The 26,659-nt window shown below is 36.8% G+C and overlaps 1 protein-coding gene across 2 annotated transcripts in view; it reads right to left on the reverse strand.

The window, feature by feature from the left end:
• The window catches only part of ZFPM2 (zinc finger protein, FOG family member 2), a 443,301-nt gene that overhangs the window by 17,386 nt on the left and 399,256 nt on the right, over positions 1 to 26,659 (reverse strand). The window lies entirely within an intron of this gene.

The raw sequence follows: 26,659 nt of genomic DNA on the forward strand, positions 1-26,659 counted from the left end.
AGCCTTTTTCCAACTCCCTATTTCAGTTACAAGTTGAGCTGGACTCTAAAAGGCCTCACAATTGCACATAACCATGGACCACTGCTTGGCAATCTTGACTACACAGTCAGTTCACCTGGGAGCTCTTAATCAACACCAATTTCCTAGTCCTACCCCAAATCAGTCAAATCCAAATCTCCGGGAGTGATGCTTGGGCTTCGTTATTTTTTAGAAGCTCCCCAGAGGGCTTCATGTGCCTCTAGCTCTGAGAATCGCCAGCATCAGGGTGAGCTCTCTGTGTCTGTATATGGCAGAAAGAGTGAGATGCTGTGAACGGAAGTCTCTTGGTAACCAAATACATAGACAGGTCCAAACAATCCAGTAGGGAGATTTTGAACTTAGAAAATGGCAGCTGAAAACAGCTCTGAATTTCCCCTTGTCCTTGAATGTTTGAAGACTGGGGGAGTGTTGAGTGAAAAGGTGAGGAAGATGGATGAAGCAAGGATGTAATGACAGCATCACCTTTCAACTGAATAAACCAGTTAGGAACTTGGTAAATTTGTGAATGACATTTGGTTTTACAATGTTTAATTCTTTATTATTTTGAAGGTTTGTAACTTATTCTTAGAAATGGTCAATCATATTGTATCCCCCCTCCAAACTGTGAAAGATCATATTGTATAAATCAGAGCAAAAAAGAAAGAAAAAATCACATTTCTGCTGTTTGGACGTGAAGTCTTTATCAAATGACATCGGGCACTAAAGCAGCTATCTGATACCTCTCTTGCTTCCACCAAATGGAAAGGTTATTTTGGGATCCTCTCTTTGTCTGCCTCTTATGCTGCAAACATAGTCACTCTTCCCAGTCTCCACACCCACACACCACTCCCTTCACAAAAAAAGGACAGATACATTCAAGGTTCCATAGAAAGTAATAACCACTAAGACCTTGACATTCTTGAAAAACCATGTACTTACTGTTCTAAGTAATGTTTATGATCAAAGTTCTTGTGCAAACAGATACGGTTCCTAACAGGAAGCCTATAAATTTTTTTCATAATTGCTGTCAAAACTGCAGTGAAGTATACTACAAGTTTCGATAATAAAGGATAAAGTCACAGTTCAAGCTCGATTATATTTTGGAAATCCACGCTCCTCTTACTAGAAGCAGTGCCCTTAAATATCTCTCCATCCTGCCAAATTTTTCACTTGCACTTTTTATTATTTATGAAATCAGTGTCTGCACAATGTCATGCAGACCTCTGCTGATAAACTCTAATTAAGATTAAGACAAGCCTTTTGGAAAGGAGCCCATCATTAGCAAACATGATAAACACAAAAATACTCCCTACTTGTCAACCAGGAGCAATTCAGTAACCTAACAGTATTATCTGTTGCTAGGTTACGGAGCTGACAAAGCTTCAATTATATTGTTCGACCATACCTATAGAGTTCTGTATAAGCAAAATGTATCCAGTATAAAAGCATTTAACTTCGTCCATGCTATCTGCAATTCACGGCTTCTTACAATAGTAAAAATCAGGTTAATAATTACATAGCACGCTGAAAAATCTTTTCCATGTGTTATGTCTATACATGTTTCTTTCTAATTTATCTGTGTGATTGATAGACGCTTGCTTTGTAAAAATAAGGAAATGCAAAAGCAACGCGATGCTGTACACCTCGAACACGACTACATCTGCGCTCATCAAGATACGGACCTAAGCTTAGCACAAAAATATACAGCAAATTGAACCAATTAAATCACATTTAGATTCTGTATTTCTCTGCCTCAATATGCAGAAGGATAAGAAGCCTTAAGCAAATAGATAGAGATACCAGTTTGAAACTTTATTTAAAGCGAAACACACACACACACTCACCTAACAATACAAAAGGAAATCGGTGGTTTACAATAATTTATTCTAATGGCTTTTCTAGCATATATTAAAAGTTGACGCTAGTAACTTCTACCACAGAGCATTAAGTCACTAAGTCTTACTTCCTTTTATTAGAGACTGAGAACTCTAGGGGAAAAAAAAAAAAATCAATGAAACAGCCTCCAAAATACAGACATTTGACAGAAAGAAAACAAAGAAAAAAACTCACAGGTGGAAAAAGAGAATGTCTATGTCAGTTACACCTTTGAGATTTTAACATGGAAGGTTTTTTTGTGATTTTCATGGAAATTTGGAGAAAAAGTAATCACATATAAATGAACCAGCATTTTTAGATAGCTCTGGCAACAAAATATTATATCACATACTAAACTGCTACAGCATTTTGATTTCTTCAGATGTATAGTAATATTTCTGCATTAATCTGAAAAGTCTACCTCCTTCATGCATGTGATGTCAGATGTGGGTAAGAAGATGGTCAATTGCCGATCAGAGTTTAGTTAATAAAGATTACCCACTGGTCTACAGAGTAAACCGTGATACCTCTTAGGCACACTCAGGTAGATTAAGTCCTTTCTCTGGGGGAAATAAATGGACTGTTGAACACACACACAGAGGGACATTATGTTTCTGGAAGTGGAGGAAACAGGGATACTCACTTGTTTGGTCATTAACTTCTTTGAACTAAATAATTTGAAAATCCAACATGATGCCTGCTTGTGAAATTTCATTTTTTCCTAACTGGGAAGCTATTGGTCAGAATAACTCCCTAAAAGCTAAATAATTGCCCCATTTCAACACTGTGTCTGTTAATGCCTAGATCTCAAGCTTTAGACATGACCATGGTACGTATATCTATACGTAGCCACATTGTTTAATACAAATTTTATAATGAATTCAAATCCAATACTGTTGAAATTCTTGACAGCGGAGTAGTGCAAGGAATAGAACTTATAAATTATGTGTGCCCCTTCTTTGAAAAGCGCTGTGGAGGTTTCTTTGTGCTTTGGCAAATACAGTAGGAATATGAGGCATTGTGTGGGTCCTCCTGCTCAGCACCTGATAAAAGAATAAAGAGCTGTGACATATTCTTAAAACAATAGAGGAATTAAAGGGAAACAATGGGCCAGCTGCTTCATTAATACAATCAAAAGGGAGCCCAGCACAGAGGAGTCCAGATAATTAAGCATTACTCTTTTAGACCTCCTTTCTATAATAAAATTGCTTAAAAATGTATTAACTACTTCATAGTTGTTAGATAGATCTTTGCACTTGCTTATTTAGAGTTGATTAATGCCTTTTTTTCCGTATGCAGCAACACGCCAACTCATAGTTTACAATAGTTTTTGAATAAAATAGAGTGAGAATAATTGATAAAGATCTGCACAATACACGGCAATAAATCACAAGCACTTTGCAAAAGGTCTTTCCTGTTTTTAAATAATCTTTAACATTTTTCATTTGTACTTATAGGCAATGCAGGGCATTTGGGGGCATTCAACTTTCCCATCCTGGCACTCCTGACATCTTGTCATAGAACACCCCAGCAGTTCCCGGGAAAGGGGGGGAAATCAGATTTGACCAGCAACTCTGGAGTGTGTCTTTGGTATCTGGGCCAACAGAGAGAACAGATTTTTTTTTTTTTAATTATTCTTCACCTTTTTCAATCAAGAGGGGTGGACACACAGCAGAACTATTTGCCAAATTCACTATTTATCCTTCATTAACTTGATTAAAAAAAAACCCGAAAAACAACTTTTTATGTTCTTTATGTTAAAACACAATTTACAATTTAAGATATCAAGGCTTTCATTCTTCAGCTCTTCTGTAGGCAGCCTTTCCTCTGATGTCAATAGAACATTTAATTGCTTAAGAACTGGAAAATTGGGAACTGAGGACTGTATGCTGAATATTGAAGTGAGGATAAAAACTATACTCTCATTTTTAAGGAAGCTTCTGTGAACCCAACGTTAAAATTACAAACTTTACTGAGCCATGTGGTCAGTTTAAATAAGGTTGATTCTATTCTGATGATTTTAGGATCTTAATTGAGAAAGTGAGATCGAATTAGAACAGGAGTCAGGGAGATAAATGAATAGAGATACTTAACCATATTTCTGAGATTAAGAGAAGAAAGATTTTTGCTTTTACACATGTTACATACGATTTCAAATTTATCAGCTGGAGTCATATTTCCAAAGATCTTCCTGTATTAGGTCAATATTTTAGAGGATATGGAATATCTAATTCCAGCTATGAAACCTGGCTTCTGGATTCAGGAGCTAGTTTCCTATCAGATTAATAAATTTCCCTTGAATACCAGGAAATAAAAACATACAAACTACCAGTCAGTAGGTGCAAATGAAAATGACAATTGTAGGAGCTACCATCCATGAATATTTAAATATTTTTTTGTTTTAAGCCTACAAAATTTATTTTGTTCAAGAAACATAAAGTTAAGTAAACGTGAATTGTTTATAGACTTATGATCAAGTGAATCCTTCCAAGGATACATCTCCGAACACCTCAGGTGTATAAACTGTATTTACAGCAAAGCAAACTGCCTGTAAATGCTGGTAAAGCTATCATGTAAAATCACTAAATTATAGTGTCCTCCCTCAGCAAGTATTTTGGAAATGAGCTCAACATTGTGCATTACTTGTCATTTCAAACATTATATGCTTTGTTATTTAGCATAGATTCAACAGATAATATTGGTCTGAGCAGAACTCAGAAACAAAGAGACATGAACACTCTTGTTAATTTCCAGGAATTATCTGTGTGATAAATAGGAAATAACTATCATCCCATTTTATAGATTTTGATTTTATAGGGAAACAAAGCCAGCATGGTTACACCACTGTGTGTCCTAAACTCTTCTTCCATCACACAGGACATCCCCCAGGCCAAATTTGTAATAAATCCCCACCAGAGCTTTTAGCTCCTGGCATGCATTCTCTCCACAGAACTTTTTTTTTTTCCCTGTAGGAAAAATGTCTCCTACTGAGATAATTTCTTTTCCCTTTGAAGAAGCACAAGAAGCCCCCTTCAAAAAAGTGAACAGTGTCCTTGTGGTCAGTTCCAGATTTCTGTTGAAGTGTCGGAACAGAAAGGTTTGCCCCATGATTAAGAAGGCATTGAGAACTGCCTGGAAAATTTTCTGAACGAATGTGCTGGAAGTCACATCAGTCACAACGTGTTGGGTTTAGCAAATTGATATGCTGTTTCTATGGGATTTCAACAGGAAAAAGGTCTGCTGATGGAGTCTTTTCAGCATTCCTGGGTCTGTGCTCTGGGCTAAGATGTGCTGTGTCATGGCTTTGCAGGAGCTCGCAGTGGTGTCCTGAGGTAGCCCATCTGACAGTCTGGCTGCCCAGCCATCATGATTTTAAATGGCTAGCCAAGAGCTGACATGACACCCCAAAGGCGATCTGTCAAAATTCCGCTTGCAGCTGATAAACTGATTACAAAGCTGCTTAAGACTCTGCTTGTAAACAAAAGCATTTATCAACTAATAATTTGCAATAAACTGATGTAACTCCCAGCTGAGCCCCTAACTGTAATTGTCTTTACCATCTGCCTATTAAAACACCATTCTTCATCAGCAATCAGGAGCAGAAGGGAGGAAATCTCCACCAAAATACACAACTTGCAAGCTTATGAATAATCTGAGTGCATGCCGCACTTTCTTACGACTCGTGTGTGGGGTATGCTTCATTTTCATTCTTGCCTAGCCTGGGAATGCTCGGAAATTAGGTGGAGGGGAAAAGAAGAGCAGAGGGGGAAAAAATGAAACATTGTGCCTACTGTTCTGCAGAGGAATAAATTATCCAAGTTCATCATAGGAGGCTGTTTTTAATTTCTTTCTTTCCTCCTTCCACTGCTCTGAAATATCCATTGCAGCATCGTGATGAAAGGCTCCCGAGCACCAGGCTGGAAATGAACCTCTCTATTCCTTTTTCAACTTGTCCATTTCCATTACACTTCTTTGTTTTGCTTTGTCTTTTTTTTTTTTTTTTCTTAATTCCAAGAGGCTCATTAAACTTCTCCAGGGAGTCAGTTTAAAAGTGGAGACTCCTATGAAGGGGTCCTGAAGGGCTGGCAGGCCCCTGCAGGGCCGGGTAGATGCGTGAGATGAAAGTGCCAAGGAGACGGCAGGACCTCGCATTGTAGTTCTCAGTCAGCCACCAGCCAACGGACGGCTTCCATGTTCCCGTCCCGCTAGCACCTAGCGCTACTCTGCTCAGAATCTCCTCCCAAGACGTGGGTTCAACGACAGTAAGTTCGAATGGTCAGGAACTCCTTGTTCTTAGAAGAAATCCACCTCTTAGACGCTGACCTGACATATTCATGGAAAGAAGAAACTAGGAAAAGAGGTTAAATTCCTTTGCGTTGTGTTTTTCTGGAAACCTCTCTCTGAATAGCCAACATCATTCCATGTCATTCCATGCTTTCTCAAAGTTTATTAACTTTTACTTAATTTACTCTAATTTTCTCTTCACAAAATATACTATGTATTTAAAAAAAAAACCCACGGTATTTATTTAATACACAAACTGCCTTCATATTGCTATTTGAAAAAAAAAATATATATATATATATATAATACTTTTCTCGTATCTCTTGGCTACCAGAGGATGTTCTTTTTTTCAAGTTATCCCTTTATTCAGAGAACACGATATCCCTCTGTAAGACCTCATAATTTTACTGAAGGACACCATAGGCTCTGTACTATGATAAACAATGAATAACTCCTATTATTAAGCTTCAAATTCCGGAGATAATAATTCGTGTCAGCTTTCCTTATTATAACATCATTTATGTTAATGTTTATATTTTTAATTTGTTTTTCTAAGAGTTGCCCATAGGTAATTATTTTTCTTTGCAATCTACTGTTTAATACAACAGAACTAATAATTGCCTTCCATAGGAATGATGGAAATGGGCACCCAGGAATCTGTTTCATATTGTGCCTGGTCTAGAGAAGGTTAATGGGGAACAATGGGTCTAATTTCCTGCCTGAGTATGAAGGACCTAAAATGCAGACAAAACTGCATTACTATGTTCCCTGAATTTGAGAGACGTCAGCTATGAGGACAAAGATATGACATAGGTTTTACATAGCACAAAAATTCTCAAAGACACTAATTGTGTGAAGTAGAATTCTTTCTAGAAGTACTAGATATCTTTCCTATCCTACCTTTGAGTCTTTTGTTAAGACGGATTCTTTGGTCACAGAGGTCTTTATTCTTTTTTTTTTTATTAAATAACAATGGAGTAAGAGTTTAAGTAGCATTTTTAAGTATGTGGCCTTCCAATGTCTTACACAATTAAAGAAACTATAACATAATTTAACATATAATTTAATGACTCAACATGACCAAGATTAAACTTCTATGTTCATTAACTGCTTCCAAATACACACAGAGAAGTGGTACTGTAGTGTTTTGTTTATTTTTAATATTTTAAATTTTTTGCTCGAGGTAGATATTTTCATGACATGATTTAAGTGAACCTAAACTTATTTCCCATTTGAAATGTTGCTGAGTCTCTATCCTACGGCAAATTTTAGAATTATGATGTAGGAGATTATAATAAAACACTTTCATGTGAAGTGAGGGAAATTTACAATCCATACATACCCTTTGATTTTCTTCATGAATCCCGCCCTGTATATATATTGATGTATGTATACCATGTCTTGATTTCTGCGGACTTTTAGTAGTTTGGGAACAAAATGAGGTTTTGAAAACCGAACTACCAGCAGATGGCGCTCGGTGCGTTCTATGAGCCCAGCCCCAAGACCAGAAAATAAGGCTTTATTTATTTAATTCTGTTTTATCCTAAATGTGAAGTTGCTATACCAAGCTTTATAATCCTTAAAGATTTCTGTTAATTGACTAAACAACTTCGTGGTAATTTACAGACTGTCCTCCGATGCTCATCTAAATGGCACTGCTTTCAACTCAAGTGCTCGTGTGACGATAACAAAGCATAAAGATGTAACATTTTTCTCCCCCAAACAGGAAAGGAACAGAAGCCTGGGTTCCTGGAGTATAATATAAACGCACCAAATGAATTTTCCACTTAAAATAAAACAATTGCCATTTCTTTGCTTTTTTTTTTTTTTAAACACCTTACTTAAATGAAGAATGCAGAGAGGCCTTATAACCTGCATCATAGAGGTTTGAAAGTCTTCTTATAATATAACTCTTCTAGCAGATATATGTTGATTACTGACACACATTCACTACCTTGGAATGTTGTCGAGAATATGCGTTTGTGCTGAAGAAGGAAAAAAAAAAGCAGCTTTGAACAGTAAAGATTATTATATATGTAAGACTAAATGATCGTGTAGAAAGTCTGTCCCAAGTGACACTCTGTTTTCTTTCCTTTCCCCCTGCCTGCCTTCTCCTCCGCCAAGAAGACAACTTTGCTCTTAACTTTAAAACATTTTTTTTCAATCACCATTAGGTGTCTATAACTAGCAGTATTTCATTCCCTTTAATGACAATTAAAGAGTGTAAGGAATTTTATCTGAGTGTCCTTATAAATCTCTCTACACTCACCTTGTCCCACATCTTACTATCATTCTGTCATTGACTGAGTGCTTTTCCGCACTTGATTTTAATTTGGCCTGGCATATGGCAAAGGTGCCCATAGTCACACTACATTCTTAACCTTTGTCCTTCTTATGTGGAAGTCCTAGAGCAGAGTCCCAATTATATAGCCACTTCACAGGGCATCTCAAACTTGAAAGATTTCAACTGTTGAATTTTTGGCAAAGGCCCATCAAAGCAAGTGGAAAGTGGGTTTGGAAACGTCAGTGGGATGCTGTATAATGAGCACCATGTTGTACCCCACCATCATCTGTAAGACCTATTTAAAGCACAGTATTTATAGAACATGTATACTATAGCTACCATATAACCTTGATACCACCTAAGAACATTCAGCCTTTCTCACTATTAGCATTAATAAAACGAGACATTAAAAACAAGTGCTCAGTCAACCCAACAGCACATCATATAATTTCAAAGGAAGAAATGGGGCTCCAAGTCATTGTAACTCCACAAACAGAAAGGGAGTTGTGGCTCTGCCCAGTGCTTTGAAAATCCCGTCTTTCAAGGCCGGCCCTTGACAGTCGAGTTAGGAAGGGCAGTGTGGAAGGCAGGGTGGCCTCCTGCCAAGGCTGCTGCAGATGAGTGAGTGATCTTAGGGGAATGAGCTGCAAAATCTCAAATTTTTGTTCATGTGATGATAAAACCAGAGCCAAATGATTTTTCTAAGACTTGTATGGCCTTCTGTTACATTTTATTGTGCAGTTTGGAATGATAAATTTTACTGTGCATTAATTTGCACAAAAGGGTCAATGCTATATTCAAAAGCAGACCAATTGTTTTCAGCAAGATTAACAGTAAAATATGTTGTCTTTATCCCAGAATGGATGCAAAGTCCTCAGACTGGTATCATTTGGCTATCAAAAAATACACTGTTATCACTGCCTTTGCAAATGAAGAGGAGAATGTTCTCAATGTGTCACTGATCCCTCTTAGTTGGACTCTGTTGTGACAGGATTTGGTAAAATATATTCATGTTTTATATCACATTTCATCAGTCACTTTTAGTATGAGTCTCAAGTAAAAGCAAAAAAGAACAATGAGAAGATAGTGGGGATCTTCTTCATGGAGGCCTTCCTCAAGTACAGCGGAACAGGCCAGGGGCTGAAATCCGGGGGCGGTTTAGCCAGGGGAGGAGTGACAAAGGAGAATACCACACTCAAGCGTGCAGCTGACAAGAAGTTCACGCGGAGAACGGGTGTGCACAATGGCACGACGGCTACACCAACATACGTGTCTCTGTCTACCAATGCCCACCGCACTCTGGGTCATTTGCATTAGAGGGAGGCCAGACGTGAGCAAAGGAGGAAGAAGTCAACGAGTAATCTGGAAATGGGTTTCTAGGGAAAAGGCGAAGAGACTGGCATTGCTTTACAACTTTCTGAGCTGAGGGGTGTTCTCTTCAATTCACTACAGCTCCCTATGTCTCTGTCAGAGTCAGGCCTTCCTCACCTTCTGGGTGGGTGGGGCTTTTTATGTTTTATGCCACTTCTTTGAATGTTTTTTATTTTTATTTTTTGAACAGATGCCTTGAACACTTTACTATTGCATTTTTGTCCTCAATTTCTTAATGCCTTAGAGGAGCCAAGATATCATGCAGATATCATTCAGGAGAACAACAGAGTTAACTTATTTCCTAGGTAACAAAATAAAATATCTTCTAAGGGTTAGTTATGAATTGAAAAGTATAACTGAAAATATAGCTTATTGTGCAATATTTCTCAAGCATTTACTATGTGATCTCATTTTTCACTCCTAGTAATAGGGAGATCCTTGGACATGAGCCATCATTTTAATAGGAGTTAGATATATATTTTTGAGCAGAAAGTCACATGGCTCTAGTTTGAGTTACTATTTTCCTTAAGCTCTTCTCCCTCTGATCCTCCTTCTTCTCCTCCCCTTCCTCTTCTTCCGCCTCCTCCTCCTCCTCCTCCTCTTCCTTTTTTTGCTTTGTAAGCATTCAATGTGTTCAAATGCCTACTCTCTGTGTGGTGTGGTTTACCTCTCTGGTTGTCCTACAGAAGAGTAGTGCACTGAATCGTCAACCCTGTATCAAGGAAAACTTGTGAGGGAAGCCTTGTTACTGGCACCAAGGAAATGACTAAGATAACTCTGTTAGAATTATGCAAACACCTGCTGTAATTCTTTCAATATTTTCATGAACCATTCTTTCAGCTCTAAATTCACTAGATCAAGGATAGTTAAAAGAACAATATTATCAATTCTACCTAGAGCCTGATAAAATTAAAATATAAATAAAAAGGGAAACAGAAGATTAAGGTGGAAAGAAGAGAATAAACACTTTTCTCAATAATTTTTTTTATAACAGGTAAGAAAGATATAACAGATTAAATTATCTTTCTTTCTATGTCTATTAAAATGGAAGTAACAGAAGGAGATATAAGTTGTTGAGGCTACGCCAATTTTTTTTCTGAACACAAAGGGTCCACCAGAAGTTGAAGTATTCAGTTTAGCCAAAATTTTAGGGAGTGGAAGATTGCTGAAGAAGGAACTGAACAAGTCAAGACAGGATATAATTAAAGCTTGAAAAGGATTTCAACAGAGGTAGGGTCAGGCTAAGGACAAACTGTGGTAATGTTTTATAAGCAGTGATAAGAGGAAAGACAGGCAAAGGAGATACAGCATAAAAATAAAAGTTCAAGATCAAGGCTCACTTTAGGATTTTAGTCTTGGAGAACCAACAAAGTTCTAAAATAAGGAAAATGGCAATAAAGTCAGAAACATGGATCCCCCTCCCGTAACTCCCTTAACACTACCACTAAAGAAAAAGGAGAAAGGGGAAGAAGGCAAGGAGAGAAGACAAAGAGAATTCTTACTCTAGAGAACATTTATCTGAATCTTTGAAGTATTCCATTGTAGGAAGTTACCCTGAGGCCAGGAAGTGGCCAGCGAAGCCAAGAAGAGACCTGGGGGGATCAGAGAAAGAATCATAGGAAAAGGGTGGTTGAGATAAACTCATGATAGATCCTGATTTTTATCTTGAGTGGCTCAAGTAGCTAAACCTAGTACAGCAGCAATGCAAGAAGTCTACTTTTATTTTAACAAAGTAATATGTGCCTTGTAAATGACCATTTTTCCTTTGTGGATGATTCTGTTTTTCAGAGGATATGAAGTAAAACAACATAAAACTCCACCAAAACCATGAATTATCCTTGGAGAAAGAAAACTGAGAGTTTTTCTTCCTCTTTCCAAATAAAAGCTATTGAAATAAGACACTTCAAGGCATATATTTATCTTACTCCATTGAATGTTTCTCACAACATTGTATATATTTATGGCTGGTGGGAACCATGGAGGGTTTCTAGACCTTCTGTTAGAGATGAAGAAAATCAAGCTCTAAGAAGTTGGATGGTGTACCAAAGGTCAAACAGCCTGTGTGTGTGTGTGTGTGTGTGTGTGTGTGCATGTGTAGATACAAACACACATAGATGTATATTTTGTTTTTCACATGGGAGTAATTTATCTTCCAATGTAAGACTGCTGTAGGATTGATACGTAGTTCATAACCTTAACTGTGTAATACTGGTTAATAGTTGTTAAACTTTTACTATGCTAACTCATTTTTTTTCTCCAAACAACTTGGTGAGGTCAGTGGTGTTGTTATGTCCATTGAAATAAAGGCTTAAAGAAATTAATCACACACATTTGTAGAGATCCTAAATTATGGGACTAGAACCCAAGTCAGCTCACTCCAAAGCCCTGTGAAACAGCCTCTCAATACAGCCTCTAAAGAGAACCCAGTCAAGCCATCAGTCTAACAAACACAGGAAAACTCTCATGACTGTCAATTTTGACAAAGGATCCTTATTCCTTTGGAGCTTTGATGATGGGGGTGTAACTCAAGCATACAGCACGGTATAACATCACTCTTTCTGACTCGACATCTTGTAAGTTACTAATGATATTGCAAGGGAGGGAACAAGGTAGTTCTAGTGAATTAATAAAGAAATGCTTCTGTGGTTCTAGAAATATTTATACATTTCCAGGTTTGAAACCGTAGAGTCCCATCTATCCACTAATGAGGTATGAAGGGATTTAGTAGGTGTTCATAGCGTATTGTTGTTCTAGCAGCTTTTAGAAATCAATTAATTGTATGAAATTGGAGGAAGTAGTTTGAATAAAAATATGCTATTAAAATATGTTCTATGGCTTTAGTAACAAAACTCCATGTAGTCACAAAAATATTTAAGAAAAACATTATGTTATTTTCTTTAGAGAAGCATTTCTTCACAAATAGTTTAAAAATTTATTTTGCTTTTAACAGATGTTCCTACTTTCTTAGGACCCGGTGGCATTGATGTTATTACATCTAGGAGGTCATTTTATTCTTTTGGATAATACACATGGATTTAACTGTGCAGTTTCTACAAATAATAATGGAAGATGAATGTATAAATACTTGAATACAGTGCGAAAGAGTGTCACCCTTAAGCAGAAGGAGGATGTATGTTCCCTCATAAAAGGTAAGTTTTCCCTAAACAGATGACATATGCAATTGCATATTTAACTAAAGCTGCTTGGTGTAGGATAAATTAAAAGTTTCATCCTTTAACTGTAAGAAATGTTCAAGTTAATAAGTAACAGCCTTCCCTTCTCCCTGGTTTCTGTATACATATTTGCAGGAAAAAAAATATGTACATTATCTATGTATCTATCTACCTAGGGAGAAAGAGGAGATGCACTTCTCCTTCTGTTTACAAACCACAGTTTGAGTTTACAGCCTGTATAGCGCCTTTAAAATTACTAACTGAGAACTATAGCCAGCAATGCATGCAAAACATTCATTCATTGTTATAAACTACAACCATATTGCTTTTATGAAAAGAGAAAGGGACTTTGGAAAAATTTTGGGAGGAAGTTAGAACCTTTGAATGATTTCGAAAATTAAATCATTTGATGAAATAGTAAAACAGAAGCTTGACTGTTCCAAGTTTAAAATATCAAAAAGCATTTGAACAGCCAGCCTCTTGTGGTCTCTCATCTGGCAGCCAAAAAAAATTTTTTGATATTCCCTGATTGTCTATTTTTCCCTGGTGAAAGTTATTACATTCCTTTACCCATTTTTTAATCAAAATCATTTCCAACTTATTTCAGTCTGTCACAATAATATTTTCATACGAGGAGTGTTGTAACCTAATTCCTTCATTTGAATAATACATTCATTTTTAATTACTGCAACTTGATCTCAGATTATTCAAATAACTGTTTCATTTTTTATGCTTACCCTGACCCCAGTGTATTTATAGGCTTTTATCCTTACCTGATACCAGTGTAATGTAATTATAGATTGTATTTTAATCATCTACTATATTCTAGTGAGTTTGTTTAAATCGCTCCAATCCTGAGCCTTTTATTTCTATGCCTTTTAAAATTCTACAATGGCATTCTCTTTGCATAAAAGCAATATTTTTGTAGTTTACAACAATGAATGAATATTTTGCATGCATTGCTGGCTACGGTTCTCATTTAATAATTTTAAAGTCACTATACAGGTTGGTATGTAAAATCAAATTGTGCTTTGTAAACAGAAGGAGAGGTACATCGTAAATCGTTTGAAATCTTTACACCTGTTTGTTTTCTAGACGGCCCCCCTCCTGTTCCTGCCGCTTTAAAACCACAGATACGCATTTTGCTCATGATCATTGTATCTGTGTCTGGTTATTCAAATCCTTGTAAATGGCTGCCCTGTTGTAACAACACAGGCCAAGTTTCATTCATGGTGGAATAGGCTTGTCTGATATGAATTATTTTTACTAGTATTTTTACTATCGATCATTTCATAATTGCTTGATTATTTTCTAAACCATCACCCCATCAGGAAAATCCAATATTTCTAAGCTCCGTTGGGCAGGTATCTGAGCTTGTGGCAGGATGGCTGATTTCAGCAACACATTTAACAATGAACCAGAAAATTGGTCTGAGAAGATGGTTGACAATATTGCCAATCTATTGAGGTCTAGTGTTCATCTTCTGATCAGACTTACAGGCCTGAGAAATAGATTTTCCTAAGTGAGTCTCATTATCTTCTCAGAATCCTAGAATCCTGTTAGTTCCCTTGCTGCCCTCACTCATAGCCAGTTCTCCATGCAGCATATCTTTCCAATCTCTCCCACTTTGCCTCCTCCAGAGAAGCTGACTCAGTTCAGACCTCATTAGCTCTATCTTAGAGCGGTCAATCCCCTTCCTCCTGTCTTGTCCTTTTCAAGTACGCTTGTAAGAATGTATGACTAAAACACAAACATGATCCTGTTTCCACCCTCACAACCTCTGGATGGCTCTTCATGCCTACAGGAGGGAACTCAAGCTACTTCTCGTGACAACCTAAAAGGAAAGCAGCATGCCGGCTATCCCTTCTGAGTATGAGGAATCAAGATGATCTCCACAGCTAACACTTCATTGTATGTACAAGCAAAATTCAGGGGAGAGAACACAGATGAGTGAGAGGCTATAAAGCTGTGAGTTCTGTCATTAATAATTAACAAAAACAGAACTGTTCGTAAATCAGTGCTGGTTATGATAAAAGACCAATCTTCTGAATTTCTATCTGTAGGGTTAGACTTTCTCTTTCTCCTTCCATGTTCTATACTTTATCTTTAATGCCTTCCTTTACTCATAATAGATAAAACTATGGAGATAAATGCCTTAAAGATAAATATAACACACTTCACAGAACATAGTTTTAAACCACTGACTTCTTTCACATTCAGTTCAACCACTGAGATTTTGGCCAAGTTTTTACTCATTGTTGAATAAATTGCATGAGGCCTCTTGAAATGCCAGTGACAGATTATTAATGTGTAAATAAAAGGATAAAAATATTTGCCAAAAAAATACTAGAAACAAGAGGCTACTCCATATGTCCTTTCCTCCTATTGTGAATTCTGTCTGCTGAATAGAGGACACATTAACTATTTAACTAGCTAGTTGTTAGAAATAACTCAGAGAACCTTGAAAATACGTTACCATTGCAAAATACCTCAGAATGCAAAATAAAATAATGGCATGAAATAGGGATTTGGGGACAAACTGCCTGATAACTCTCAAAAATGAGTTATGCTTTTTTCCAACCTCCATGGAGAAAAGGCATGCTTCCCTTCGGGATTTCTTCTACCATTTGGTGCAACATTCACTTGGCTATAATAATACCAGCTTCATTAGAGAAGTAAAATGCAATTGTCTCCATGAGATCAAAGGACAATCTATTAAATAAAGCAAGTCGAACTCCAGAATGAAATAATATGAAAAGTTAGAATTTTACGGTGAATCAAAATGTAAATTGTACTGGCATACTGGAGCTAAACGCAGAACTGAAGATTAGCTTTATTAAGGGGAAACTGACAGTGCTTGAATGATCTAAAAAAATATGAAAAATATGTGAATTTTAAACAACCTGGTTTATGAACTAGATTAAACTAACATTGGTACTATTTAAGTAAATTTAAAAGCACTGCTGGTTAACTATGAGCATACTAAAAAAAATTAGCACCAAAAAATAATAGGTTTTGTGATGTTTATAGCAAAGTCTGTATTCAGTGATTCTGGGATGTGGAAAAGGATGGCTTACGTTAAAGCCTAAAACCTTTATACCAACTGTGTTCAAAAGGGAAATAAGTGATATATTGTATACTGACCACTTACTTCTGAAATCTGTAAGCATTTTGCTTTTAAATGAAACAGAGAACTTAGTCCTAACTGTTTAAAAATCAAAGGTCTTTATGAATTCTGAAAGCTAGAGCCCGTGTTTGCCGGAAGGAAAGAAAGAGAGGTGGAGACAGGTACATCAAACTTCTCTGCACACTAGGGGTTCTGAATTTGACTTCTGTTCAAATGCTTATTGAATCCTTGGTGTTCTTCTTCCAAATGGCAACGGCAGATTTTAGAACACCTTACTGTGTATCTCAGTGCATTACATCACTTAAATCATTTACAAAATTGTATAAAATTACCCTGAAATCGCATCAAGTATAGCAATGTACCATGAAACTAAAAGAAAAAAAAATCATAAAAAAAACCACATTTCATTTTGCAAGGGAAATATAATAGAGTCAAGGGTCTAAGAATGAAATGGTTATTCCCTTTCACGTTCTTGAGCACAATCTAACTTATTACAATATTCTTTGAATCTGTGGAAGACCTTGAGGTTTTTTCTTCTCCAACAAGAAAACACTGATTTTTTTAAACTATTGGTTTAGAAAATTATTGGAAAAAGTAATAAAAAAGTAATAATCAAGGATAATAAAAGGATAATAAATCAAGGATAATAAAAATCAAGAAAAGGAATATCTATTAAATTTCTAATTATAATAGAAGAATATTATCTGTGAAAACCCTGAATATGCTTAGCAAACATTGTTTTTGAAAATTAATTTTTGTTATAATTTGATTTTGATGATTTTCAAATGATAATATAGTGTACACACACACACACACATTTCCTAAGTTTTCAAACATTTTCACAAAATCCATTCTTACCTCATGATACGTAATTTAAAATGTGATCTACCTTTGTCACCAGAACCCTGCAATTTTAAAATCTAGCTTCTGTAGGAGAAGGGACTGCATTGTACTTCTGTCTACTCCCTGCATCTCCTGCTTACTGTTCTAGAAGATCCGAGGGAGTCCTGCATCTCACCAATCAATCTTAAAAGGACTCCAAATAAAACAATGGGATGGAAATTTGGTCAATAAAATATCCTACTCCAATAGTTGTATCCTTCTATTTCCAGACCCTGAAAATAATTAGTTTATTACTATTCAGTTTCTAAGAAGGGCAGATTTTTTGTGTTAATAGAAGCTTCCCTACTATGCTGATAGGCTCTAGGCAGGTTGGCTGCTTTTATTCTTAAGACCATGATGTTTGTGACCCCCTTCTTTGAGATATGAAGAGCAACCCCCAAACCCTTAGTCAATCACCAAACTTGCTATCGGTCTTCTTCCATTTGCTAGGTTACCAAATGAACCCTGTGACAGAGTACATAGAGCTGGCATTTTGAAAATCAGACAAATCTGAGTGAGGAACTCAGCTCTGAATATTTAGCGTCTGTGTGACCTTGGGCAATTTACTTAATCCTTCTGAGACACATTTTCCTCATCTGGAAAATGGGGATTATCCTGTCTACCATCAGATGATTGCAGTAGATGATATACGACCATTTTGTAGGAAGGACATAGCACAAGGATGAACCCAGGACAGGTGCTTTAAAAATGTCTGCTCTACTCCCTTCTTATAATTATTTTACTTGGAATGGCCAAGCCTATCCGTGGAAACTTCAAGTAGGGAAGATTGTAAAATATCACCTGCTTGAGGTCCTAGAAGGCAATGGTCTTGAAAGCAGATTTCTTTTTCTGTTCTTTTGTTGGCCCTGTTACTTTTTGGAGAGTGATTTATATCATTGACTTCAGACTGTTATTCCCAAAGAAGATTGGCCCTGTTTAGCTTTCAGACCTCTATTGTTGCTGCATTTTTGGAATAAATATGCACTTGCTAATATTCTGTATGCTAGGAACCCAGAAAATAGGTATTGGCTGCAAACCACCAAAATTCGGGATTTATTTGTAATTGCACAGAGTCCTAAATTATTGGGATTTTGTTTTGTTTTTTAGATTGCAGATTGAGTTTTTTAAAGCTGATAGAACCAGTGGAACTATGAAAAAGGAGAAATACAGTGATTATGACTGATGTGATATTTTAATTTTTTGCTCTAGTATATACTTTCTATAAATATGTATATTTATTACACACAATTCAGAGAAATTTAAATAGGGATTAAAAAATTCTGGTTCAATAAATAAATGAACATGACAAATACTATTCATAATAATAAAGATTTTCTAATTGTTAACAATGTATCTACATTGGAAACACTGACCCAAGGTTAAAGATTAAATCATGTGTTATCAGTACTGTACCACTGAGTCTGGATTTGTTTATATTGAAAATCTGGTTAAGCAGTTAATTTTAAAAATTCTAAAGCAAATGTGGGAAGGTGTGTGTGTGTGTGTACGCATGTGTGTGCATGCACATGCATAACATAGTTTGGGCAATAATTTTAAAAATAAAAACTATAAATGTGCAAAAATATTTGCATGAACAACATTCCTGGATGGAAACTCCATTTTTAATAGTCAAACTTGATGCACATACTGGTCCCTTGGCATGCCCAGCTCGGAGCCATCTGTCATGTTGGCATTGTGCCCACTCACAAGGAGTTTTGCCAGTTTAACATGATATAGGTGACACCAAAATGAAGGTTTGAGAGGACAGATACTGGAGTGAGCTATGACCCCTCCTGTAGTCAGGACCCTTGGTGGCTATCTTTATTGGAGAGGAGGATTTGTGTTAACTCTGTGCACCCTGTGTTACTAAAACTCCATTACCCCCCCCCCAAAAAAAAGAGAAAGAAAGAAAATATTCAGTGTGCTGTCTGTCACTCATCAGAGTATTAGAATTTTTACTAAAGTGTGGAAAGTTGAATATTTCAGTCTAAGACCTTGCACCATCTTGGAATTAATATTATCAGTACACATATTCTTAGTAGGTCAAGAGCACGTATGGCAGTGTAATTGATTTTCAAAGAGGCTTCCAAGGGGCTATGCATTAACATATATAATACATATGTTCTATGGGAAGGAGCAGCATTCAAATAATCCACTACTTACATTTTGTTCAAAATGTTTCTTAAATGTCTTTCCTATAATGTATCTGTCAATTTCTTTGCATTTATTTGTTTTGGACCTTAAACTAATATATTGAGTTTCCACTTTATTTCTGGGGATCAAATAATAACATTTACATTTTTATATCATTATTGTTTTTTTTAGTCAAGCTCCCTGTGACTTTTTACAAAATGCTCATACTGTTAAAATCTGTAAATTTTCCTTCCTTCTGTTGTCTCGTTCTTTTCTGAGTTAAATATATTATTTAGGGAAGTGGTACACAAGGTTTGTAAGGGAATTCAGAAAAACTGATATTTTTATATAACTGAGTCAACTTTCTCTTGAGTCCAAGAGGCATTAGCAGTGCAGAAGTACAAATGTCCACCTCCTGCATTCTCAGTGCATCATGAAATTGTCCTGAGCCTCTCTAGAGCTTATTAAAAAGGGCAGTAATTTAGAAAGACATAAAAAAAACTTTCAGAGCATAGTCTGACAGACTTCCTCTATACCTGAATTTGCAATTTATAGGCCAGCATTACCTGGTCGGATTAGGCAGCACAAAACATTAGGTGGCAAGGATGAGGTAATTTTTATTATTAATTTATTCTGCCACTTACTCACCTCTATTCATGGAACACGCACTCTGGTCAAGGCAATGGGGAATACAGAAGGGGAAAGCATACGACGACTCAAAGTGCTCAGGCTGTCCTCATAAAAGCGGGGTGGTAGCTTTCTCTTTTCCCTTAACTCTGGACATAGGCAGACCTTACTTCCTACTGGATCTATGTACTGAGATGCCAGTGTCCACTGGCAAATGAAATGTTTATTCTGCCCATAGAAATATGTTCTCAGAAATTCACGTCATCTTTAAAATACCTCTGACATAGAGCCAGGTGAAAGAGAGATAATATGACACAGTTTGGTATAATTTAAAAGGCTGCCATAAGATGACAAACTTGTGCTGTGTGTTCTACCATAATTTTGGTCATATTTTCACTGTGTTACCTTGGGTAATGGCTTAGTCTCTCTGAGTCTCAGTTCATTTTTCTGTAAAATGGGATAATAGCTCCTACTTCCTAGAGTTGTCCTGAGGATTGTATAGTACATATAAAATGCCTAGCTCAGAAAAGGGGCTCAAGCCTGTGTGACTGGGGCATGGATGATACACGCCATTACTTGCTTTTATTTTTAATTGGAGTCTATTGCCTGTTTGGAAATGTGCTAAGTAAGACCTTTCAAAAGTGGGTTTGTTGATTTTTAAAATATATCTTCTTTTAATCACACACCTAAAGAAGTCCCAGTGCTTTAAAAAATGTAAATGCCAAACTACGGACCATGAAATAAAAATCCTAAATCCTTGCCTTGGTATATATACTGCCCTTTTCTTCACTCACTGGCTGATTTGAATTCTGCCAATCCAGTGCCTCACCTTCCAGAGCTGCAGAAAACAAGTCTTGTCTGTTTTGTTCACTATCCTATCCTTAAGCCTATCAGAATGTCCAGCACATGTAGGCAAACAGTACACGTGTGTTAAATGAAGGGATATCATTATCCCTACAAATGGTCAGGAACACTGAGGAGGCATTCTCCTTGCTTTGATTAATACACAGGGTATGAAAGCAGAGAAGGTCATGATGAATGAAAAGAATTCATGGTTGAATTCATTCATGCATAAATGGACCCATCATTTTACCATGCCTACTACAATTACAGTTCAAGATATTACTAAAGAGAGTTGAGTTCCTTGACTCTAGGAACTTACTATCTAGCTGGGTAGTGCACACACACACACACACACACACACACACACACACACACACAAAGCGCATGCAGTCATTAAGAGACAATTCATGTGTCAAGCTGAATCATACAAACATCATTTATAGGAGTTTATGGGAGCAGAAAAAATCATTATGCCTACATTAAGTAATTGGGCAAGCCTTAGGAAAAGAGGTAGGTTTTGAGTTGGCTCATGAGAAATGTATGAGGCTAATATTGTGGAGAGGAGTCTTGGCCTAGTAAAGGAACCCAGGTTAGCTACTGTTCTGTTTACCTTTGGCCATGACGGCAAAGTCAGGAGAATTGATTCTTATATAGCATGTGCTACTATAAATTTGGGAAGTCCTTCCCATTTTTTTGGAGTCTAACTTTCTTCACCTTCAAAATAAAAAGAGTGATACTTTGGCTCAACTGATTCAAAGATTAAAATTGACAGATGGGGTAAAGTGACAATGCCATGCCAACAAATACTGCCATCATGAGACAGCTCCAGGTGAGTTTGTAGAGCTTGCAAATGAAATAAAATGGTTTTCCATGGGCCTAAGCTTAATCATTGTTATGTGTGAAAGGGAGCTACATAATGGTAAGAATCCAGTTAAATACTTTAGAACCTCGCTAATTTCCAACCAGTTCCTATCAAACGGCACATTAAAAATATCTTTGGAAGGGAATGTCATGATCTAAATAAAAACATGCCTGATAACACAGATCAGTAAGCTCAAGCATGAGTTTCATATAATGACTCTGGTCCAGCTGTGGATATCTTCCAAAATGAATGACCCATTCATATTATAATAGGCCAACCGAGTATACCTGAGGCCTAATTTCTCTATGAGCCTTCAGCGTTAACAGTGCTTTCTCCAACAGCTCTTCTATTTGGTACATCAGAATAACTGTGGGATGCACACTGAAACTAGTTTCCTTTAGTAAAGATCTAGTCAAGGTTTTTGATCAATATGTTTCTAAGATTTCACTATGAGACTCCTAAAAAAATAGAGCAAAAAGTTTTTTGTTGTTAAAACTGAATGGAAATAGGAAACCCAAAAGCATAATAATATTTCCTGCTGAAATATCTGGAATATTATTGCTATATTACTTTTAGCAATTATAAATTGCTTTATTATAAACATTCATTTTAGAGCCACAGGTCCATCTATTATTAAGTTTAGTTTGAATTATGACACAACTACGGATAAGTATAATGTAGCTGTTAGATAAAAGTAACTACTATTGTATGTGGAGTAAATGAATAGAGCATTGTGTGTGTGTGTGTATGATACTTTCAGCTGCCAAGCATTATCTTGGATAGGCAAGACTCCCATAATTTTCAGAACTGCAGTGAACGTAATGATCTTGTCCCCTTCACTGATGCCATAGCTGTAAATGCTCCCACCCGAGCCAATGAAAGATGTCGGCGATTATTGTCCTGGGTCCTCTTTGGTATTCACAAAGCAGGCACTTACGTAAGTTGGTTAAAATCACGATTATCTCCCATTAATAGTATTAATACACATTTGTCAATGTCGTGAGCAGTCATGGGTCTTGCTGTCCATTACTGTACCTGATTAAGGGTTAGGAAATTCCTATGCTCTCCAATATGCCTTTATCAGACCACCCATCATTGTGGGCCCTCCAACTTTGGAGTATCATCTGGGTATGGTTACAAATGCCCTGAGGAAGGATCTTAAACTTCTACTGCTCAGTGAATATTTGAATAACGGGAGAAGTGGGTGGGGAGAGAGGTCCCACATTGATAAGTTCTATGAAGTTATCTTTTGCAGACATGGCATGGCTTCAGAACACCAGAAGCTCAAAAGGAGGAGGGAAAACAAAGGAGGTTAAGAGTAGAATACAAAGAAAAGAGCCCACCATGTAGTTTTGCTGAGAGATGCCTCTGCTCATCTACCTTCTACCATTCCCAGACGGGTAGCAGGTCACTACTACCATACGCACTTGTGTGTTCAAGAATATGGAGAATTTGGCTAAGTCACAAAAGCACATCAACGGATTCACTAAGCATTACTGCAAAGTTGTCACTTCAAGGTATTGAAGTTTAGAATTATAGAGTCACAAAATATATTCCAAATATATGAACTATGGCTTTTGGCCTGGCTGTGGAGGAAAATTTTTAATATGTGCTTAGATTTTCATTTTTAATTACACAGGTGACTGCTTAAACATTCCCATTAATATAGGAAATTAAAATGTTTTCTTAGTAAGTTGAAATTGATAATTGTTTTTACAATTTTATAAACAGACTGGAAGAGTTTTTAATAATTTGTACTTTAAAGCAAAGCATATGCATTTTGGGTCACTACAGAGTTATCTGCCTTCAACTTAGGAGTCTGATATGCAGTGAGAGTAAGTGACGGGGTTGCTATAAATTTGGAGATAAAATGCCTTTCGACGTCACTCTAACAAGACTTGCAAGCTATTAGTATTCTCTCAGGGATCAATTTTAAAAGTTGTAACATAATAAAAAATGGTTGGACTATATTTCCCCACAGCTTTCATTTTATTATGTTGCATGAAATATGCCTTTATTGGCTACAGAATTACTGGAAGTAAAATATACTGGGTCCTGAAAAATTCTGTCACTTTGTATTAGCTGTAAATTATCGACTAGTATAAACCCTAATTTCATTTGTCACATTCTGTTGCATTGCTGCTCTGCCTTGTTCCCATTCTGTCATTCTGGCAGGCCCGCGCTGCCCCAGGTATCACGGCATCGCCATCTGCACCCGACATCTGTCTCTCTATTGATCACACGGGTTTAGCACTTGATCAAACAGAGCACAACAGAATACATCTCTTTTTGCAATACTGCCAATGCCAACTGCTGCATGAAATCTACTACAAAAGCCTCCTTTACCTAGTTGAAAAACTGCATTTGTGTGGTTCTGCTTTGCTACAAACAGCATTTTCGCCCCTCCAGTCTTCCATTGTTCAAGAGCTAGATTTTTCCCAAAATACCTAGTTTTCATATATTTGAGAACGAATCAGACTAATGGTGACTGATGCCAGGGGATGAGGGCGAGAGTCACTAGGAGAGCTATGGAAGGCGATGTGTGCTTCGTAGGCCCACCTCTGACAAAGCCATTGTTTCTACTTCATAAGTGTGTTTGGGGGCATTTATCGGGATGCATGAAACCTCTGACTGCCCGGCAGAGTTCTGCACTTTTTATCCAGCTGCCTCGGGTGTGGTGTAACTGGAGCTTTAACGCCATCCAAGCCGGGAGACCAGTGTTCCGCACTTGCGTACAGTGTTCCAGCATTTTAGAGTCCCCCGCCGCCCGGCCCCATGTTTTGCCTGGTATAGGCGGCCCTTGAGCAGTCTCTGAAGCAATCACAGATTTTTGGTTAGCTGCAGGGAAAAAGAGCACATTTTCAGAAGGGCTACAGGGTTTTTACCTGTGTGACTCTTGCTCACCTTAAGGCAAGGCCACATGTGCAGCCATGAAAACCAATGCCAAGATATTGCAATAAACAGCCAGCACAATGGAAAGATAAGGCTACAGGGAGATATTCAAGGAGAGTAAAAGCCAGAACAGCAGCATTTTTAGTTCCCAGAAACACAATAGTAGGATTAAGGTATGCGGTTATTTTTGTTCTCATATTTTCACACTTTGCACCGTGAGACAAACTGTTTCCAGGGAGAATATCTTACGGCTCACCATGTAAACAAATAAATAAAAATGCCCTTAAAATTTTAAGACAGATAGCCATATCATGTTTAAAACCTATTCGATATCTTACTAGCCAGAGATTGCATATTTTATTTATAGCCTTACAAATTACTTTGGGGGACGGGGGTATAGAAATAGGCTTCAACATTAAAAATGGTCAAGTTTTTAAAAATTATTTTTTTATTTTAACTGATTCATGATGGTTATAAAATTAGCAACCCTTGTTTTTAAAGACAGTATTAGTTACATCATAAGACAAGTGGATTCTAGCAATGTATTATTCATAAGATGTTTTGTAGCCAAATACATTAGAGTATATGGTTGTACCAACAAATTAATATTTTAGAGCTAATTGAAATTGTTCTTCCTATAAAGATTAAGCCTCTTCTACCCAACACACTTCAGTCATTAAAATAACACTTTTAATGCCTTGTCTAAACGATGCCTGACATTAATGCAAAGCTATACTAACGCACTCAAATGACCAGTTCTTTTGTAATGTATTCTATATGATCAGACATTGGGTCGGAGCTGGGCCGTGTGTATGAAGTAGTATCAAGTGGAAGCTAATTAAAATATATTCCCTATAGAACTTTACAGAAAAAAGAGACCAATAATCATCAGAAGGTATTCTGAAAATGGCATTTCTGAAAGGCTTGCAGTACGCTTTTATCTCCTTGCATAAGGGTAATTTTTGACATAAAGGTTTTATTGTAGGCTCAAAACTTCTGTCGGAAAATAATTTTTTACTATGTCAATAAAATCATTATGAAGTCTCTCACATGCTCTTTCTAACATGATTTTTATTTCCCAGAAAAATCAAGTTTCATTTTCAAGACAATAAAGTTTTCAGCATTTTGTCACATTTTCATTCAACTAGACATCTCTCCTGAAAACAGAGTTAGCCTTCCCTGTCTCTACTGAGACTGCTGCTACATTTATGACCACACACACACACACACACACACACACACACACACACACACGCACACACACACAGAGATATATGCACACATTAAATTTCCCCTGACCATCACAAAATGCAGGAAAGCAGACACACCAGGGGTTTGTATCTAGGCAGACTTGTTCACCCACTACAAAAATCCTCCTAATAATAGCTACTTAAATCTTCCACAGTCAGTGCCAATTTTGCAACAGTCATGTTTGGGCTTACAAATCATGTCCCGGTTTTGTTCTTTGTTATCCCTCAGACACATCTGTGTTAAAAAGGGAAAAAAAAAAACAAAACAAAACAAAACACAACAACACATGCACAAAAAACCCAAACACATGATATACCTCCACTGATAGAAAAAAAATTAGTCACTACCACTTTGCTCTTAGAATTCACATTTCTTATTTCTTTTAGAGAAATCAGATTCAAATGAGAACGGCAGGTCATAGAACAAGAAATTCAGGTTCAGTATTCATCCTGGAGATCAGGGGTCCTAGACAAAGACTTTGCTCCTGATGTCTTTTATTCAGAGAATTTTCACTGATATCACTTCATCTCAAACTTTTCATCTCTGCCTGGTATGACAGAGCTTCAAAACCTGTACTTACTACTTCCTGCTATTTAGAATAAAACATACATTTATGAATGAATAATTCTACCTCTGATGCTGCATATTTTCAAGACAGTGGATCTAAGAAATTCTTTATATAGCTAGTTGCATACAGACTTACAGTTGAATATTTGCTTTTCAGTTAAATACCTTGAACTTATCTTTTAAGTTAAACAGAAATGAAGCAACATGGAAATGTTGCTTCATCAATTTCTTCAATAGAAATGAGCAACCACAATCTTTCACTGTTCATAACTGCAATTTGCCCTGATTCCCATTCTAGATTTTGGACTCAAAGGAAATTTTGTTGATCTGAACTAGCAACCCCTATCCACCCCACTGGGGAGAAAAAAAAGTGGATTTCTTTTTTTGTCTTATTCCTACCGTACTGATGGAGAATTCAACTTTACCTTGATAACCACATTTATTATTGTGATTAGTAACAGGGGAAGATA

Source organism: Ursus americanus, chromosome 9 (genome assembly GCF_024610735.1).
Source record: "Ursus americanus isolate L20-20 chromosome 9, mUrsAme1.1.p, whole genome shotgun sequence".
Taxonomy (NCBI): Eukaryota; Metazoa; Chordata; class Mammalia; order Carnivora; family Ursidae; genus Ursus; species Ursus americanus.